Consider the following 17,255-nt stretch of genomic DNA (forward strand, 5'->3'; position numbering starts at 1 on the left):
GAAGAGAGGGAGGAAAGGGTCAGAGATATCTCAGGAAAACCCACAGAATCAACTAAGCAAGGCTTGTAGGGGCTCACAGAGACTGAGCAAGGGAGCTGGCATCATTCCGACCTAGGCCTTCTGCACGTATGTCATAGTTGTGTAGGTTGATCTTCTTGTGTGACTCCTAATAGTAGTAATGGGAGCTGCCTTTTGCTAGCTTTTGGGACACTTTTGCTCATACTGGACTTTCTTGTTCAACCTTAATATGATGGAAGGTGCCAACTCTTACTGCAACTTGATATGCCAAATATGGATGATATCCATGGGAGGCCTTTTCTGAAGAAAGAGGGAAGGGGAGTGGATGGAAAGTGGAAAAGGGAGGTGGGATGAAGGGACTGGGAGGAGATGAGGGAGGAGAAATTGTGATTTGGATGATGGTGATGGTGATAATCCATGGGTGTCAATATTTTCTCAAATAAAAGTGAATTAAACAATGCAATAAAAAGGTGGCTGGTGCCAGGTGAATTGATAGACAAAATTTAACTTCATGTTGTATTCAGAGGATGTATTTGGAGAGTTGAAGGGACATGTCACCGAGCGTGACCTGAGAAGTGTAAGGTGCTGCACTCATACTGGGCAGAAGGGACATCAGACAAAAAGAGTCACCCAAGAAAGATGTGTTGCAATGACAAACAGCCAACCCATTCCAAAGAAGCAATTAGAGACATGCAAATAACTTGCAATGTGTTCCTAAAACACGTGGGACAGAGCCAGACTGAGTTGAATGGGAAGATAATTGACCAATATCCATTGGATGGTTAATTTTCATTATCAATTTGAGTAGATTTAGAGTCACCATGGAAACACACCTCTGTGTGTGTCTATGAGGGCATTTCCAGAAAGGTTTAAGTAGGAGGCTCACCTTGAGTGTAGGACAATCCAGTGGGATGGAGTCTTGGATTAAATCTAAAGGAGAAAGTGAGCTGAGCATTCATATATCTCTGCTTCCAGACTGTGAAAGCTATTTGACCAGCTGTCTCAGGATCTTGCTGACACTCATAGAACTGCTCACCACCATTCATTCTCCATCATGATGGGCTGTACCCTTAAATTCAGGTTCACAAAAAGTTCTTCCCTCTTTATACTTTTTTGATTGGTCTGGTATAGTATCGTGAGAGCAAGAAAAGTCATTACTTATAGTTTTTGTTTTTAAATTTTGCTATGATAAAATATGTTGCCAAAAAAGTAGCTTAAGAAGAAAAGACTTTTTTGTTTTTATTTTTATTTTATTTTTTTAATTTATTATCTGACAATCCCAGGTTACAGGAACATGTAACAACTGTTCACAGCCACTGGCAAGAGCAGAGAGAAATGAAGTCACATATGCTCAAGTTCTTGCTTGTTTGTGTTCAGTTGAACTTCTCCATTCTTACACAGCTCAGAGTCTTGTGCCTAGGGAAGGGTGCTGCCCACAGTGGGCTGAATCCTCCCATATCAATTAACTAAACTGAGACAATGCCTTCCAGATATTCTCACAGGCCAATCTGATCTAGGCGATCCCTCACTACTCTCTTCCCAGGTAATAACAGGTTGTCTCAAGTGGACAAAGCTAACCCCCACAGCAATTAATGTAGAGCATGGGTATTGGGAAGTAGGGATTACTGTTGTAATAAACATGATAGCTCATGTGACAGAACCATGTGATTCTTAGGTCATTGGAACTGGTTTGCAGGGGATGTGGACTAGAAAAGTCCTAGTATGCTTCAAGCAGAGCTTAATGGACCATTCTGGTGGGAGCTTGGAGGACTAGAATGTTGAGAGAAATAAAGACAGTGGATACCTAACTCATGAGGCTTCAAAGAGAGTAGGAGGCAAGTGAAATGGCTTAGCAGATAAAAGCACTTGCCACCTAGCCCGATGATCTGAGTTCAATCCACGGAACAACAAGACAGAAAGATAGAAATGATGCCTGAAAGTTGTCATCTGAGAGTCACACATGTTCTGTAAACACATACACACACACAAACATGCAGAAAGAGAGAGAGAGAGAAAGAGAGAGAGGGAGAGAGAAAAAAGCAGAAACAGAGAGATAGAAAGAAAAAGAGAAAGAGGGAATGTAACTTAGAAATAAAGCCAGAAGTAGTGAGGCTATTAAGAGTGGGGTGAAATCTGCTTGTGTTATATTATGGGGAGGCATACAGCGGCACTAGTCTCCTGTCCTGAGAACTTTGTCTGATGTTAAGTGGAATAATATGTTTGGTGGAAGAACCTTCAACTCTGGTTAGCATCCAGGCTGAGGCATAGCTACTGACCACTGCCCTTGTTTAAATCCACAGTGAGAAGGAACAGAAAGATATGAGAAAAGATGAAACTTTGCCTAGGAAAGGTGTTTAAGTTTAAAGCAGTGGACATAGCAGGTTCAAGAAAAGCAGCTGTAGTTTAAAAAGAGGTTAGTGCCATTAAAGAGAAACCTCCTGTCTACACTGGGCCAGTGGGAAAGTTGCCTGAAGGGCAAGACCCTGCTCATAGAGAGCTACAACTTGTGAACATAAAAAATCACTTCACAGTCTGAGCTTAGAGCAGAGGTCCCTGCTCACAAGCTTAGGGAAGTGTTTCCCCGAGGTCAGCCCACAGAGGCCACTGCAGTTGTGGCTCAGAGGGGCCAGACTGCATCTCAGGTAGCAGAACTACACAGCAGCCTCTGCATGGTACTGGCTTTAAAAGCACAATTTAGATGCACAACAGAGGTTGTGCCAAGCTTCCTAAAAGATTGTGTGGCGTGGCCAGATTCTCTGAAGAAAAGCCGCGGAAGGCCATCCCATGAAGTGGCAAAGGTGAAACCCGAGTTGCAGTGGAGACCACAGGTTGTTGAAGACTTCGGGGACATGAATGTTTGCCAAAGAAAGTTCAGGCCCAGGGTGAAGCCAGTCTGATACTATCTCATCACAAACCCTAGATGCTGAATGTGAAGTTATAGGGTTTGCTGTTGTCTGGCTGGTATGGGTCTTACTTTGATCCAATCTGTTTTCGATATACCCTCATCATTCTCTTTAGTAACAGGAATGCTTATTCTGTGCCATTGTATATCGGAAGTGTACACCTTTTTTTTTTTTTTTTAATTTCATAGGGGTGATGTTTCAGAGATTGCCTTGAGTCTGAGAGTAGACACTGTATATTTTAACAGTGTTGGGACTGTTAAAGACTGTAGGGACCTGGAAAGATGGATCAAATGCATTTTGCATTATGAAATGAAAATAGAACTTTCGAGACCAGGGACAAGTCGTTATGATTTAAAGTGATGTGTTCAGGTACCAAGTTTACATGGGATGGAGCTGTGGTGGTTAATCTTTGTCAACTCAGCTAGACTCAGAATCACCATGGAAACTTCCATCTGGGTGTGTCTATGAGGGTGTTTCCAGGGGCATTTGGTTGAGAGGTCAGAAGATCTGTCTGTAACATGGAAAGCAACATCCAATGGCCTTGGATCCTCGGCTAAATAAGAAAGAGAAAAAGTGAACAGAACATCAGCATTCATTTCTCTCTGCTCCTGACTGTGGACATAGTGAGGCCTTCTTCTGCCACTGTGGCTACATCTGTTTAACTGTCCTTCTTCAGATGATGGACTGCACCTTTGAACTGTGAGCCAAAAATAGAGATTTCCCTTGTTAGGCTGCATTTGTTAGGTGTTTCATTACAGCATTAAGAAAGTGTCTAATACAGGAGCTAATTTCTAGTCATGTATAGGATGACCAGGGAGATAGTAAGCAAATAATAGCAGACTTTGAACAATGCTGTAACCCCACATGACATCACAGGCTTCCGTGGAACAAACACTTAACCCAAATGCAGGCACTTGAGTGGTCTGGAGGATCTCATGATCAGCTATAAGTTCATCTGTATCCACCCCAACCGGTGTCACAGAAAATGCCTTCCCTTTCCACAGTGGAACAAAACTAGAAAGTGTAGGCAAAATTTTTCAGTATCTAGAAATTAAACAACAAACTCTGAATAACTAGTGGGGTAAAGGAGAGTCACAAAGGCAATGAGAAAACAGAAATGAATTCTCAGCTTATCAGAACATATGAGTTCTGGAAAAAGCATTGGCAAGAGAGAAATTGAAAGCTGAGAGGATACATAACAAAAGAAGAAGAATCTCAGATCAATAACCCAAACTTTCTCTTTAAAATATGGGGAAAGTGAAGAGAAAGTGAAGCCACCCTACTCAGAGTGAAGGGAATGATGAAGGTTGTGGCTGAGGGTAATGGAACAGAAAACAGAAAAACAAAAGAAGGTTGTTAAAATAAACAAACAAACATTGATTCTCTCAAAAGATCTACACTATCGACTGATCTTTAGTCAAACTGATGAAGTCAGAGGGAATCAGGGTTGAAGATACTGAAACTGAAGTGGGGAGGGGATGATTGTCAACCACAGAGAAAAAAAATAAGGGAGGAAGAAGAATCTGAGGGACACTGTGCATCAACAAATTGGCGCCCTTTGTTGCAAGAAAGACAGAAATTCCTGACTCAAGAAGAATGAAAATGTGGAAAGACACTGAATTAGTATTCTAAAAAACTATCCATAAAGAGAGTGAGGCCTCCGTGGCTTCCCTGATGAATTCTACCAAGCATGTCAACAGGAGTTAATAGCAATTCCTTGCAAATTCTTCTAAGAAACAAATGAGAAGGAGGTACTTCCCAATCACTCCACCAAGACATTACCCTGATTCCCAAACCAGATAAAACATCTCGAGAAAATGTTCTTTTTGTGCTCTTATAAATACAGATGCAAAAGTCTTTGAGAAGGTACTAGCAAACCATTTCCAGCAACATGCAAGGACTTACATCCTAAGATGAGGTAGGGCTTATTCCAGAAATACCAGGGTTATATAAAATTTGAATTAGTTAAGGCAATTATATATCAAATCCATAAAATAAACACCCTCATGATACCTTGAATAGGCACAAGTACAACTGAATAAAGTACATTTAAAACCTATGCTTGAAAAACTTAGAAAATATACTTAAATTTTTTTTTTTTTTGCTTCTGTGTGAATTTCATACCAGGCACCCCAATTCTCATCTCCCCCGCCCCTCGTACCCACCCTTCACCCTGGAAACCTCCTCCTCAACAAATCTTGTTGTGGAAGCTGTAGTGTATCACCAGTATGTTTCATAGTATGCCCTTTGTTCTCACTTCTTTGTTTGAAAATGTTCATTGCAACGACTTGTTGGTCTGGTACGAGACCTCTGGTTTCTGCTACTTTATCGATACTGGAACTTCACAGGGACTCCTTCTGCTGCCCTTCATCACGGAGATCCTTTAGTTTTGGATCTGTGGGACAGTCCCCTTCATGCTCTCCAGCAGTTCAATGATGGGATAGAGTATTGGATTGGGTCTACTGAAAACCCTGTATCTGGGCCTAAGAGGTATCTGAGCTAGTCTCCATGCTGACTCTCCCACTCTCAGAACTGGCTCACTGGCAATCCCCAATAATAGGGCAAGCTCTACCCTGCTGCCCAGGCCATGCTGTCCCAAGTATTGTAGCTGGTGAGGGGCATGGCCAGGTCTACCACAGGATCCAGATCTCTTGCCTGTCATCGATGTTGAGGGATTAGGGAGAAGAGAAGACATCTCTCCCTTGTTTACATCACTGCCCAGTAGACAAGAGGTGGGAACAGCTCTCCCACACTCATGCCCTTGAGCTGAGGCTCACCCTCAACCCCCATATTCAGGGTCAGCTCAACTGTGTTACCCAGGTGAGGGGCAAGGCCAGCTCCCCCCTTCTGATGACTAAGGAGGCAGCTTTGCTGCTTGCCATAGGTGGCAAGGGGTGTCATCTCTCCCTTGCATGTCACCCCACAGGGACAAGGGGCAGTACCAGTTCTCTCATGTTTATGCCCTCCTCCCCCTACCAACCAGGTCATCTCTACTGTGTTGCCCATTTGAGGTTCAGGGTCCACTTTCTCAAGTGCTACAGCTGGTGAGAGACTTTCCTGTTCTTATGACCCCAGGGCCACATCTCCCACCTGCCTGGCACAGGCGGTGAGGGGCAAAGGGGAAGGAGGGTGTCTCTCTTTTGTCCATGCCACCACAGGAGATTCGTGGTAGGGCCAGATCTCCCATGCTTGTACTTTGGGGTGAGGGCAGCAACTCCAGCAATGTGGAGTACTGCAGCTGGCTAGGTGTGGGTCAGTTCTCCTGCTCCTAGGAACAGCTCTCCCAAGATGTTCCAGGAACAGATGGGACCAGTTCTGTACAGTCCTCAAACATTAATATGTCCTCGAATGGCAGCCCAGACCAGGACATCTGCCTGGCCTTTGGTGGTTCCAAAACCTGCTGCTTCAGGACCACAGACTCAGACATGGCCCCAGTATCAGCACAGGACAGGACTCAACCATGCCAAGTGGCTGGCTACTCACACCAGGCTATTCCTCACTACCTTTGAGTCTCCAGTTCTGCCTCTCTTCATTCTGCCCACGTCCTCTGTTTCTCTTTTTCTTTCATTTCTCCACCACTTTCTTGCTCCTCTTTGAGGTGCCTGGGGTCTCTGAGTGTCTGGGGTCGTCTCAGGAGTGCTTGGCCTCAAGCATTATGGTTCAGGGCAGGGGTCACCTTGGGTATCTTCTGCTCCCACCTCCAGGGCCTGACAGGTGGTGATCTCAGGCTAGTTCCCTGTTCAAGCCTCATGGCGCCAGTCTGGTCATCATGTCTCCTGGCCAGCCAGAGTGGCACTATCTGAAGGTCATCTATCTTGGGCTTACTCTCATCAGGACCCTCAGTCAGCCCCACATGGGTTTGCTAGTCTCTGGTTTGCTCCCTGTCCTGGGAGCCGTCAGGGCCTGCACAGTGATGGAATGGTGGCTTTCTCAGGCTAGCTCCCTGTCCTTGCCTTCCAGCACAAGACTGGTGGTCATCTCAGGCTCTCTCTCTTTAGGGAATGTTAGGCTACTAATCATTCATGTTCATAGGTCAGAATATCTGAGCATAGACATAGCCTCTCTCCTCTCTGCCACCTACTGACGCACATGTGACATAGCAGCCACACCCACAATGTTTCTAGGGGTGGGATACACTATTCTTTTTTTCTAATTTTTTATTAATTACACTTTATTCATTTTGTATCCCCCCATAAGCCCCTCCCTCCTCCCCTCCCGATCCCACCCTCCCTCCCCTTTCTGCATGCATGCCCCTCCCCAAGTCCACTGATAGGGGAGGTTCTCCTCTCTTTTCTGATCTTAGTCTATCAGTTCTCATCAAAAGTGGCTGCATTGTCCTCTACCGTGGCCTGGTAAGGCTGCTCCCCCCTCAGGGGGAGGTGATCAAAGAGCAGGCCAATCAGATTATGTCAGAGGCAGTCCCTCTTCCCATTACTATGTAACCCACTTGGACACTGAACTGCCATGGGCTACATCTGTGCAGGGGTTCTAGGTTATCTCCACAAATAGTCCTTGGTTGGAGTATGAGTCTCTGGGAAGTTCCCTGTGTTCAAATTATCTTGTTCTGTTGCTCTGCTTGTGGAGTTCCCGTCCCCTCCAGCTCTTACTATTTCCCACTTCTTACATAAAATTCCATTCACTCTGTCCATCAGTTGTCCATCAGGCTCAGCATCTGCTTTGACAGTCTATACTGCAGAGGCTTTCAGAGGCCCTCTGTGGCAGGTTCCAAGGTTGTTTCCTGTTTTCTTCTGGCTTTCAGAGGCCCTCTGTAGCAGGTTCCGAGGTTGTTTCCTATTTTCTTTTTCTTCTGATGTCCATCCTCTTTGCCTTTCAGGATGGGGATTGAACATTTTAGTTAGGGTCCTCTCTTTTGCTTAGTTTGTTTAGATGTACAGATTTTAGTGGGTTTATTCTATGTTGTATGTTTATATGAGTGAGTATATACCGTGTGTGTCTTTTTGTTTCTGGGACAACTCACTCAGGATGATCCTTTCCAGGTCCCACCATTTACCTGCAAATTTCATGATTTCCTTATTTTTCATTGCTGAGTATAGATGTACCACAGTTTCTGCATCCATTCTTCAGTTGAGGGGCATCTGGGCTGTTTCCAGCTTCTGGCTATTACAAATAAAGCTGCTACAAACATGGTTGAGCAAATGTCCTTTCTGTGTACTTGAGCCTGTTTTGGGTATATGCCTAGGAGTGGTATGGCTGGATCTTGAGGAAGCACTATTCCTAGTTGTCTGAGAAAGCGCCAGATTGATTTCCAGAGTGGTTGTACAAGTTTACATTCCCATCAGCAGTGGAGAAGGGTTCCCCTTTCTCCACAACCTCTCCAACATGTGTTGTCACTTGAGTTTTTCATCTTGGCCATTCTGATGGGTGTAAGGTGAAATCTCAGGGTTGTTTTGATTTGCATTTCCCTAATGGCTAATGAAGTTGAGCATTTCTTTAAGTGCTTCTCTGCCATTCGATATTCCTCTACAGAGAATTCTCTCTTTAGCTCTGTTCCCCATTTTTTAAGTGGATCACTTGGTTTACTGCTTTTCAGCTTGTTTAGTTCTTTATATATATTGGATATGAGTCCTCTGTCAGATAAAGGGTTGGTGAAGATTCTTTCCCAATCTGTAGGCAGTCGCTTTGTTTTGATGACAGTGTCCTTTGCTTTACAGAAGCTTTTCAATTTCATGAGGTCCCATTTATTGATTGTTGCTCTTAGAGCCTGTGCTGTTGGTGTTCTGTTCAGGAAGTTTTCTCCTGTACCAATGAGTTCTAGGGTATTCCCCACTTTTTTTTCTAGCCGATTTAATGTGTCTGGTTTTATGTTGAGGTCTTTGATCCACTTGGACTTCAGTTTTGTGCAGGGTGATAAGTATGGATCTATTTTCATTTTTCTACATGTAGACATCCAGTTGGACCAGCACCATTTGTTGAAGATGCTATCTTTTTTCCATTGTATGGTTTTGGCATCTTTGTCAAAAATCAGGTGTCCGTAAGTGTGTGGGTTTATTACTGGGTCTTCTGTTCGATTCCATTGATCTACCATTCTGTTTCTATGCCAGTACCATGCAGTTTTTATAACTGTTGCTCTATAGTACAGCTTGAGATCAGGGATGGAGATACCTCCAGAAGATCTTTTATTGTAGAGGATTGTTTTAGCAATTCTCGGTTTCTTGTTATTCCATACAAAGTTGAAAATTTTTCTTTCCAGGTCTGTAAAGAATTGTGTTGGCAATTTGATGGGAATTGCATTAAATCTGTAGATTGCTTTTGGTAAGATGGCCATTTTTACTATGTTAATCCTGCCAAGCCATGAGCATAGGAGATCTTTCCATCTTCTGTTATCTTCTTCTAATTCTTTCTTCAGAGACTTGAAATTTTTTTCATACAAGTCTTTGACTTGCTTGGTTAGGGTTACACCAAGGTACTTTATGTCATTTGTGGCTATTGTGAATGGTGGTGTTTCTCTAATTTCTTTCTCCGCACTTTTGTCTTTTGTATACAGGAGTGCTACTGATTTTTTTGAGTTAATTTTGTATACGGCCACTTTGCTGAAGGTGTTTATCAGCTGTAGGAGTTCCCTGGTAGAGTTTTTGGGTTCACTAATGTATACTATCATATCATCTGCAAATAGTGATAATTTGACTTCTTCCTTTCCCATCTGTATCCCCTTGATCTCCTTCAACTGTCTTATTGCTCTAGCAAGGACTTCCAGCACTATGTTGAAGAGATATGGAGACAGTGGGCAGCCTTGTCTTGTCTCTGATTTCAGTGGGATTGCTTTAAGTTTCTCTCCGTTCAGTTTGATGTTGGCTATAGGCTTGCTGTATATCGCCTTTACTATGTTTAGATATGTGCCTTGTATCCCTGATCTCTCCAGTACTTTAAACATGAATGGATGTTGGATTTTGTCAAATGCTTTTTCAGCATCTAGGGAGATTATCATGTGGTTTTTCTCTTTCAGTTTGTTAATATGGTAGATCACATTGATGGATTTCCATATATTGAACCACCCCTGCATACCTGGGATGAAGCCTACTTGGTCACAGTGGATAATATCTTTGATGTGTTCTGGATTCGGTTTGCAAGTATTTTGTTAAGTATTTTTGCATCAATGTTCATAAGGGAGATTGGCCTGAAATTCTCTTTCTTAGTTGAGTCTTTGTGAGGTTTAGGTGCCAAGGTGACTGCGGCTTCATAGAATGAGTTTGGTAATGTTCCTTCTGTTTCTATTTTGTGGAATAGTTTGAAGAGAGTTTTAGTTAGCTCTTCTTTGAAGGTCTGGTAGAATTCTGTGCTGAAGCCATCTGGTCCGGGCTTTTTTTGGATGGGAGACTTTTGATGACTACTTCTATTTCTTTGGGGGATATAGGACTATTTAATTGATTTACCTGGTCCTGATTCAGCTTTGGTAAGTCAAATCGATCAAGAAAATGGTCCATTTCATTTAGATTTTCAAATTTTGTTGAGTATAGACTTTTGAAGTAAGTCCTAATGATTGTTTGGATTTCCTCAGTGTCTGTAGTTATGTCCCCCTTTTCATTTCTGATTTTGTTGATTTGGGTGGTGTCTCTCTGCCTTTTAGTTAGCTTGGCTAAGGGTTTGTCGATCTTGTTGATTTTCTCAAAGAACCAGCTCTTGGTTTCATTGATTCTTTGAATTGTTTTATTTGTTTCTAATTGATTCATTTCAGCCCTGAGTTTGATTATTTCCAGCCATCTACTCCTTTTTGGTGTGTCTGCTTCTTCTTTTTCTAGGGTTTTTAAGCAACTCATTAAGTTGCTTGAATGAGCTGTCTCGAATTTCTTCTTGAAGGCACTTAGTGCTATGAACTTTCCTCTTAGCACTGCTTTCATTGTGTCCCACAAGTTTGGGTATGTTGTGTCTTCATTTTCATTGAGTTCTAGGAAGACTTTAATTTCTTTATTTCTTCCCTGACCCAGCTGTCATTTAGTAATAAGTTGTTTAGTTTCCATGTGTGTGTAGGCTTTTTGCTATTTCTGTTGTTGTTGAAGTCCAGCTTTATTCCATGGTGATCAGACAGGATACAAGGGATTATTTCAGTCTTCTTGTATCTGTTGAGGCTTGCTTTGTGACCAACTATATGGTCTATTTTGGAGAAGGTTCCATGAGGTGCTGAGAAGAAGGTAAATTCTTTTGTGTTTGGGTGTTAAGTTCTGTAAATGTCTGTGAGGTCCATTTGATTCATGACCTCTGTCAGAGATATTGTTTCTTTGTTTAATTTCTGTTTCGTGGTCAGTTGAGTTCTACATGGTACCAATAATTTTTAATGAGAATATTTCCCCCCAACAGATGATGCTGAGGCAAATAGATACTTACATACAAAAAATAAAATGGAATGCATGCTTCACACTACATTAAAAATTAAATAAGAATAGAACAAATCTCTAAACATGAGGGATAAAAGTCTTTCTAAAACTCTTAGAAGAGGATGCAGGTTTGAACTTACATTACCAATCACTTTTTTATTATTAAATACATATGGCTTCTAAAGTCAAACAACAAAGCAAAGCCAGTGAAATGTTACCACAATTCGAACCTTTTTGGTGTGTGTATGTATGTGTTTGAGGTGAAGTTAGGGCCTTGTGTACACTTCCACAGTGTTCTAGCACTGAACCCCCACCTTCAACACAGTACAGTTCATTCAAAGGGCACCAACAAGTGGGTTAAAACACAACCAGCACCATGAGAGATTATATTTACCAATTACATATTTGATAAGGGGCTGTAAGCAGAACATACGAAATAACAGAACTCATTAACAAAAGGCGAATGATATAATTAAGTGGTCAAAGGATCCCAACAGACATGAACTCAAAGCTTTGACTAGAAGTAGGCACATGAGTAAAAGAACAAAGGTCAAACATCAGCTATCGGGAGTGCCAATGCAACCCATGAGTTTCTGCCCTGAAGGAGCTGCTGTTGCTTTAGCCAAAATGACAGCGGCATCAAGCAGCGGGGAGAGATTCCGTTCCGCGCTGTGGGAAGGAATGGAAAATTGTGCAGGTGCTGTAGGAAACAAAGTGGCAGCTCTTCCACGGAATGCAGCGTTATTCAGCCACCCACCCCTAGACAAGCAGCAAGAGCATAAAGAACTAAGCATATACAAAAGTCTCCGTGCAGGTGTTCATAGCAGCATCTACAAGCAGGCAAGCACATCTGTGAATGCAAAACCCTCGTAGGTGAGAGTTATTGAGCTGGGATACAGACAACCCTATAGGCTCAGTGCAGGATGTTTGATGTACATGGGTGATTACTGCTGGGGTTAGCATGTCTCAGGTAGGTGAAAAATGCCACAGAACAGCTGTGGTGATGCGATGGCTGTGTAGTTCTGTGACCGTGTCACAACCTCTGAGCTGTACAGTTTTAAAGGGCGAGCTTTAAAGGGTCTTGGAGCTGCGTCTCAGTAAAATTGGTAACAATGGCAAGAGTTTTAGCATTGACATTTAGAAGAATATTGCTTTGGCTTTGGAAAGGTTGGGGATTGAAGTAGCTGAGGGGTTCTTGGGGAACAAGAGGCATGAGTCAGGGGTACTCTGCACCTTTTTTTTTTTTTTTTTGGTTGTTGTTTTCCTCTCTGTCACTGTCTGACTTCTGGCCTGGGTATGTGCGTGAAACAATGATGAGCAGGGCAAAAACGCTGCTGATAGAATGAAGTCAGTATGGTCATTAGCTTCATGCCCCACCAAGCAGCAAATGAAGTGCAGATCTTGCAAGTTTCTACTCCTGGAAGAGACTGCTCATGTGATGTAAACACAGAAATAGAAATGGACCAGCCAGACCAGGCAACTGAGGCAAAGACTTTCTGCCTGTGTCCTTGAACTTAGACTAAAAGCCTCCCTCTATCTGTTAGCTTAACAAAAAGCAGATAAACCCAAAGATGGCATTAAAAACTTTCTAGATTCTATACAGAAGTGGATAGAATTAAATTAATAAGGAGGAAGTCCCCAGAAGATCACATCAAATGGGCAAAATTTCAGAGTGAAAAGATACATAGTGATTTCTCCATGGAGTAAGTAGTGCCTTCAGACACACAATTACTGTGATTAACATAATTGAGAAATATTGAAGAAAATGGAATAGAACCAATATCTAAGAAGAAACTACAGAGTCTGTGGAGATAGGTTAGTTTTTTTCCTGGATCCATTAATGGAAAATTTGAAAACAGAAACTAAGAATTCAGTGAATCGTGGCATCTCAATATAGAAGAGAATTTTAATTAAATAAAAAAGTCATTGGAAAATAAAATATTGAATAATTAAAGCACACAGTGAAATAATGATAATTTTTTTAAAAGGGCAAGTGAAAATTGGGCCACAGGCGGAAGTCTTATTTATGTGTGACTGAACAGAATATTGAGCAGAGATAATCTTTAACAATAAATAGGTGAAAAATTTTTTCCAAAACTACAAAAAAGAAATCAAGACAAATGTTCAAGAAATCTGAACCCAAGAAAATGTAAAATGAATGATAAGGCCACTTGTGTCCCTATAAGAAGGGTCAGCAAATTGTCAGACACAGCTTGTAACACCTTTCACTAACCAAAAGAGACACACAGACTTACAGAGAGAAAATTAAGGAGTACTGATTTTTATCAGGAGACAATAAAAGCCAGAGACAATGGAACAGACATGATCTGTGGGTCTGAACATGCAGTTCATTAAAGCGGGTACATGGGGAACTGTCTTTCCATTGTAAAAATTAAAAATAAAATGTCCCAACTTCAGAAGTTTCTTGAGCCGCCTTAGATCCAGATACAAATAAACAGGAAACACTGGACCCCTGCTAATGGAGCTAATCTCTCTAGCTCCAGCCCAAACTAAAAGTTTTGGGTAGAAAATTATTATTAGCCAGACTTGCTACAGACATGATGAGGTCACACACCTGGTAAGCTTTAGACTAATCAGGATTTAAATCATAGAGATGAACCCATACACATGGAGCTCTTTCTGCATCTTGGCCTCTCCTGTTGTTTCTCTTAAGACACTGTTGAACTGCAGCCAATGGACCAGGTAGTCTCTGCCTCTCGGCTGGCTTGATTCCAAACACCATGCGTCTGATGTCATTGGGTCAAGTCAGTGCGCCAGCTGCTTTCTCCTTGTCTAGTTGTTGGTTATTTTTGCAACGTTTTGCCTGCCAGGATGTTTCTTACTCCATTTCCAGAGGCAGGGTAGGTTCTACGATCTCTTTGGGGTGGGGTAGCTGATCCCTGGTGGGTCAGTGTCTCTCTGGCTGCTGACCCATTTCTCAGCCCAGGCTGGAGCAGGAAGCAGGCATTCTGTCTCTATTTTGGTGTTCAGTCCCAACCACAAGCTTACAGTAGGGTCTGCAGCTCCTGAGCACTGTAAAAAACTCCTTGTCATTCAGCCAAATTTGTATCACTATGACAAAATACTTGAGAAAATCAACCTCCTGGGAGGAGAGACTTCTTCTGTCTGTAGAGCTGTAGAAAAGCTTACAGCAGATAGGTGGCTTGGGATATGGTAAAAGTTGCTCACCTCACGGATTTAGGTCAGGAGGAGAGGAAGAGGTAGATTGGGAGAAGGAAGGAAAGGGAGAGACAGAGAGAAGGAGACACACACACACACACACACACACACACACACACACACACACACACACGAACATCCTAATTCCAGATTCTAGGTACTAGGCTTCAGCTTTTAAAGGCTCCACCATCTCCCAGTAGAACTGGGCCAGTTGGGGATATTCAAGATCTACACTGAAGCAGCCTGACTGTGTCTCCTGGAGTTCATACACTATGATAAACCCTTCTCTGCTTTCAGGAAGTTGTTGAAAATGCTAGCTGGATCTTCCTCCTGACTTTTTTTTTTCATGTGTGTGTGTTGTATCTGTGTATGTAAGTGTAATGTACACTAAATTGAAAAAATGCCAAGTGATATTTGAGCTTGTTAAAAGTGGGCCCTGAAGAGTGAGGGGGCCCTTCTTTATCTCCTTCAAAGCTCACTTTCCAGGGGCAGGGTGGCCTCCTAATTCTGTAAAACAGAGAATGGGAAACAGCAAACAGACAAGGGTATTATAACACTGTGTCCTTGAGGAGGACTAGAAAGTAAACTCTTTACAACTGATGTTACTATTGTTTGTCCCACAGCATAAAAATGCTTACAGTTTAGTGCCGGGAAAAGGACACATGGGACCTGAAAGAGGAAAAGAGACTTTGGGAATCAAGGGTGGTAGGAGGTTGGGGAGATGAGGGTGAAGGAGATTCACAAAAACACACTTTGTTTAAAAATGCCATAATGATATCCAGTACCTTGCATGCTAATTTAAAACGTAAAAGTAATTTAAAAAGATGCCTACAGTGGGGATAATTGGAAATCGGAAGCTCATCCTTGCAGAAGACAGAAGGGACCCTCCACCAGGACTCTCTCATTCTGGAACTCCAGCTGGATGCCTCAGTTTCCACAGTTAGTTTCTCTTGGATGTTTTTTAAGTCCCCAGTTTGGTGCTGTTACCTACCATTCTGTTGCTATTTTATTTGGGATCTTCCCTTGAGGAGACTCTCTGCTCTGCCATGGCTCTCTATGGAGAACTCCAGTGGCTGCCTCAGTGGGGCTTTCCCTGTCGGTTCATCATGAGTGCATCATGAGTACACTTTTGATGACACTTTAATAGGAAGCTGCTTCTTCTTTCTATTTGCTACTTGCTGTTTACCCTGTCACCTTTGCTTGCCAAGCACTTGATAAATCATTCATTTAAAACCAGAAGCATTACTGTTGTAATGTTGATCTTTCTCTAAACCATACAAAACAGCATACCTCTCTCTCCCTCTCTCCCTCTCTCTCTCTGTGTGTGTGTATGTGTGTGTGTGTGTACATATGTGTGTGCATGTGAAGGCCAGAGGTTAACATTGGGTACCTTCCTTGGTGATTATTTTGCACCTTATACCATGAGATGGGGTTTCTCACTTGAGCTGAGAGTAATCGACACAACCAACTTTCTAGCCAGCTTGCTCCAGGGACCCCAGACTCTGTGTCCTGACCACTAGGATTTCAGGTGGGCTCCTCCAATGTTTGCCTGGGTGCTGAGGATCAGAATACCTGTGCTCACAGTTGAACAGCAAGCTTGTTATTCAGTGAGCCATCTCCTCAGCCCCCTATTGATGCTAGAATCTGCTTGGGTGGGCAAGGGCTCCCACACTGCCCCTTCTTTCCTTAGACTCCAAGCTTTTTTGATCCACGACCTCAGTCATCTTTCCACGTCTAAAACTGATGAGCTGGGAACTCTGTGTTCTCTTTGTGATGGTGGAATCAATACTTCATCATTCTCCACTTGACTTGGCAGCAGAAAACCTGGGGTTACTTCAGGAATCTTCAGTGATGGCTGAGAACAAGGGAGCAGAAATGCCATCTTTGACAGGGCTCCGAGGAGTCTGCTGAAGAACCAGGACACTTGTCTGTGTGAGAATGAGGTTAATTCAGAGGGCCTGTGGTCTGATCAAGTGACCACAGTCTTGAAGATGACCTGGGTCCATCTTTCTCTTGTGTGGCAGGAGATAAGACTATTGCAACCTAAGTGCTCTGCAGAGGGTACAGACGGAGCCACATGGCTAGGTTTTGGCCGTTGCCACTCTGGGGCTGCAGGACAGCACTGCATAGCTGACAACCCCCTGGTACATGTGTGTCCATTACCTCACCAGAGGCAGAGGCCAATCAGTACTATGGATGGGAATCACTGAGGAGTCATGGTCTTCCTGCGGGGAGAGTGACAGCAAATCTGCTACGTTGCGACCCAGTTTATATAACAACTCAAAACTGATCTCATATGAAAGGGTGAGAATCTTGATCTTCACCATGGAAAATACAAGTTTTTTTAAAAGGCAGAGTATGTATCAAATACGGAAAATAATGAGTCCAAAGGAGGATTCTGAATGCTCATTGACAGCACACATCGTGGGTACTATTCTAGGACTTCACCTGAGGTTCAGGGGACTCTTGCCAGGGTCAGTACACAAGGAGAGAACTGACTGTGTCCAAAGACCATTATTTGCAGAGTCTGAGAGTAAATGAGTGTGAGCAGATTTGAAATGCCAGCTGCATAGTCCAGACATGAACGGAATTGGTGCCTTGAGTCCATGGCCTAAACTTCCTGATTAGTCCCTAAAGAAGGACTGCTGGAAATGATCTTAGCTCCACAAATACAGCTCCATCAAAACAGTTCTCTCTTTGACCCAAATCTAACTCAGAGAGAAACCATAAAATGCAAGCCATCAGTCTGAAGGACAGAGAAAAGTCTTTCCCACCACACCCCATTCGGACCTCTCTTGTCCTCTGCAAAGCTGATGGACCACAG

General features: G+C 42.9%; 1 non-coding gene across 1 annotated transcript; it reads right to left on the minus strand.

The window, feature by feature from the left end:
- Nucleotides 1–6,921: 6,921 nt before the first annotated feature.
- LOC129691236 (small nucleolar RNA SNORA17) lies at nucleotides 6,922–7,052 on the minus strand. The gene has a single exon (XR_008722433.1). It is a non-coding gene; the product is annotated as a small nucleolar RNA SNORA17 (small nucleolar RNA).
- Between the last annotated feature and the right edge of the window lie 10,203 nt (nucleotides 7,053–17,255).

This window comes from Psammomys obesus, unplaced genomic scaffold, assembly GCF_907164565.1.
Source record: "Psammomys obesus unplaced genomic scaffold, mPsaObe1.curated_primary_1811, whole genome shotgun sequence".
Lineage (NCBI taxonomy): Eukaryota > Metazoa > Chordata > Mammalia > Rodentia > Muridae > Psammomys > Psammomys obesus.